This window comes from Echinops telfairi, unplaced genomic scaffold, assembly GCF_000313985.2.
Source record: "Echinops telfairi isolate 266 unplaced genomic scaffold, ASM31398v2 ScPeMD7_60;HRSCAF=208, whole genome shotgun sequence".
Taxonomy (NCBI): domain Eukaryota; kingdom Metazoa; phylum Chordata; class Mammalia; order Afrosoricida; family Tenrecidae; genus Echinops; species Echinops telfairi.
The window spans coordinates 42,890,526-42,894,711 of NW_022103958.1; positions in this window are offsets into that span (position 1 = coordinate 42,890,526).

Consider the following 4,186-nt stretch of genomic DNA (forward strand, 5'->3'; position numbering starts at 1 on the left):
CATGCCTTGCACCAGTCCCTGGAGAAGGACCGCATGGTGGGGCAGTGACAAAGAGGCAGGTCCTCCAGGAGATAGAGTGACACAGGGCCTGCAGCAGTGGACTCAAGCACAGGAACAGTTGTGAGGATGGTGCAGGACCAAGCACATTTCCTTCGATTGTGCAGAGGGTCGCTATGGGTGAGAACCGACTGGATGGTACCTAACAACAATAGTTACAATGTGTGCATGTACCAGAGTTCATTTATCTATTCCTCCACAGATGAGTTTTTCATGTGTTTCCACCTTTTGCTATTATAGATCATGCTGAGATAAACAGGGTACACATCTATCTGTTCGGATTTCATTCTTGATTTCTTTGGGGTAAACACCGAGAGATGGCTGGGTCATATCGTATCTCGATTTACATTGGTTTAAGGAAGTGTCATCCTGCTTTCCATCTGGGTGCACCATTCTGCCATCCCACCAGCCATGTCTGAGTGTTCCAATCTCTCCCTCCCCTCACCAGCATTTGTTATTTTCGTGTGTGTGTGTGTGTGTGTGTGTGTGTGTGTGTGTGTTTTGCTTTCAGTCTTGGTGTGAGGTGGAGAGCTCACTGACTACAACACAAACTAGATGAATCCCTACATATATAACATATAATGATAATTGATGATGTGTGTGGCAGAAAAAATATTTTCAAAGCAAACTATTCTAGGTTGGGGGTGGGGTGAGTTACTATATTCCAATTGATACAGATCATCTTCACTCTTCAGAGCCCAGTATTCTTTACTGTCCTGGGGGGAAAAACCAGCAGCCTCGAGAGGTCTGGGTCAGAGGGCTGAGCCTTCTGAACTTGAACCACTTGTCCAGCCCACTCACTCGCTCCCCAGCCCAAAGGAAAGCACATTCCGACCCACTGGCTTCTGTTGGGCACCAGTTGCATCAATTCACAGTTTGACCTAGCTGGGTGCCCTTAACTAGAGCCCCGGCCTCTTGTCACACAGCGCTGGGGCACTCACGGCTGTGCCGGGATTTCAAGATGCCAGCACTTCCTCTCCTCCTCCATAGCCGCCTTCTACTTTCCAGTTTCACCAGCTGGTATCCATGGATCTGAGCCCACTGGCGTGTGGCCAGCCTTGTCTGACAGCTGCCTGAATATACTGGGACTTAAAAAAATTTCGTTCAGAATGCCTGGATCCAGCCACCACATTCCTATCTATTTTTAGGACATCTTTCTTCCTTGGCTCCCTGAGAAACTGCTTTTCTTTGTCTGTTTCTAAACTGTTTCCATTCTCTGTTAAGACTGAGGTCTCTAAAGGTGCAATCTAACAATGCTGCGCTTAGTGATCATGGTTTCTGCTCGCAGTCAAGGAAAAGATACCATTCTCACTGGATCCCACAGTCACACAAGAGGTTGGGCTTAATATGGTATTAAACGAGAAACAAACCAAAATTGCATACAGACTAACATCATAAACATTTTGGCCTTTAAGCTGTTATTCTTATTATGAAAGTAATATACCAAACTTAACTGCCTTCGAGTCAATGCTGACTCATCATGAGCCCCTGTGGTTTCCAAAACAGTAACTGTTTATTAGAGTCGAAAAGTCCAGTCTTTCTCCCTTGGAGCTGGTGGTTTTGAACTGCCGGCCCTGCGGATCACAACCATTACACCACCGGGGTGCTTGGTATGAAAGCAATATAAACTAACCATAAAAACTTCATATATTATATAAGTAATTTACGTTTCATTATTTTTATTGCTAAGGAGCCCAGGTGGCGCTGTTGGGTAAGCATTGGGATGCTAACCTCCAGGTTGGCCTTTCAACCCCCAGAGCCTCCCCAGGGAGCAAGATTGAGCAGTCTGCGCTCATAAGGATTTACAGCCTTTGAGACCCTGTACAAGGTCGACGTGAGTTGGAATCAACTTGATGGCAGTGGGTTTGGGGTTTATTTTCATTTCCACAGTTCTACTGCTCCAGGTTTGTTTTTATTGTTTGGATATACAGTATTATCCATGAACTAAATTAGAAATTAAAAATGTTTTAAAAAAAACCCCATGTTTAAATCTCCCTGTTTCTCGGTCACTTATTACCTCTTTTTTCAAAATACTCGCTTGCTAGAGGTTGAATTGTGTTCCCCAATATTATGTGAAGCCACATATTTGGGTCATTTTTATTATAGGAAACTTGGAAAACTAAGACAGAGCTTAATATCAGAAGAGTTGGGTGCTGCCCTACAGATGCTTAAAATGTGGAAGCAGTTTTGGAATTGGGTAGCAGCTGGGACAGTATCACAATGTGCCTAACAGTAAAAGCCTGGGTTGCCTTACAAGCCCCTAATTCTTTTGCAAGGTTCCCACATGTAGTAAGCCTCTGGTTGAATCCCTTCTGTAGTGGAGGGAGGTGAATAGCTTTGCTATCAGACAGAGAGCATTGTAAAATTGATGATGGCAGATGTAATTAGGCTCAAAATGTAATACCTTATTATTTCATCTCCCTCTTGACCCATTTTAAAGTTGTTACAATTTTTTAATATTTTCTGCTTTCTTTTTAAGGTTTTTCTGTGTCTTGTTGAGTCATTGTTATTGTTTTTTGGTTGCTTCCTGTTTGTGTTTTGTATGATTTTCTGTATATGAAATCCAGGTTAGGTCGACCCATAGAGACTGTAATTGGATTGATAATTGCAGAGGAGGACTAGGGCAAAGGGGGAGCTAACGGCAATGTGTCTGAGAAGGAAATGTTCTAAATTTGTGGTGACGATTGCACAAATCTTCTTAATATGATTGGACAATGAAATTGCATAACATGTAAAGTATATATATATAAAAAAAGATTGTTGGTAGAATGATTACTGTCAAGACAATTCTACTCACATCTCAGAAGTGAGGAGCGTTATAAAGAAAGTCTCTATTGTTTTGGAGCAGTGGTTCTCAACCTGTGGGTCTCGAATGACCCTTTCACAGGAGCTCGCCCAATTCATTACAGTAGAAAAATTACAGTGGTGAAGTAGCAACAGAAATAAATTTATGGTTGGGGGGGTCACTACAACATGAGCAACTGTATTAAAGGGTCGTGGCATTAGGAGGTTGAGAACCACTGTTTTAGAGAATACATATGACCCAAAGGCCATGTTTTCTATGCACTGGGAAGAACTAATGTTTGGTAAAAGGTAGAACTTAAAAATGATGAACTCGAATAGCTGACTGCGAAGATTTCTAAGCAAGGTCCCAAAGTGCTCATGTGGTTACTTTTGCTTAGAGTGAAAAGCAAAAGGGATGAGATGGCCTTAAAAATGAAGTGTGCAAAATGAAAGCAAAACTTAAAGATTTAGAACATTCTGTTGTCTAAACTAAGGACACATAGCTTATACTTTTATTATTATTTTTTAGCTTAAACTTTTCATCAAGGACATTGCCATACAATCTTTTGTTAAAGAGAGTGTGGTGCAGTTGAATTATTTGGTCTGGCTCTCTTAGTCTTTGTAACTCCCACCAAATGACTGAGGGGAGTAGGCAGATAAGGTGTGTAAAATCCTAGCGTGGGAAGTGGTCTGTTTTGCCACCCCACTGGATATAAAGCCAGCTATCTCAGAAGCAGGGACAGAGAATCTCACTACCATCAAGAAAGAAGAGTCGCGAGCAGAGCCTGTCTGAGATGCTGGATGGAAAAGCGGCAGTGACAGCAGTTGCACCAAGACCATGAGACAGAGTTGCCAGCTTCCTGGCCTGCAGAACAGGCGCTGAGTGCCTTTGGGTGGCAGACCAGCCTATGTGGGATACTCATTGGGCATTTATCAGCACAGAAGGAGCTTTGTAACACTTGCTCAGGAAGGGCAGAGGCCAAAGGCTGCATGGCTTCAAGGCTGACAACCAGACAGAGATGCCCTTGCTGATGTGGCTGAGAAGAAGTGCCATGGATGAAATAACTGTGCCCTTAACAGTTCTGATTCTGACTTGTTACCCACTGGCTTCCCTAATAAACCCCATAATTGTGAGGATTGTATTGTCTATGATTTCTTTGTCACCAGTGCAACAGATGATCGAATCTAGCAAAGAGGTCGAGTGCCGTGGGAAGGATGGATGATGCCAGAGTAGGATAAAGAAGGCGTGCCTGACAAAGCCCACATGGAACAACATATCAGCCTGTGTGATCACGGGGTGTCGAACGGATCACTGAAGACAAAGTGGGTGCATAAGCAAATGTGG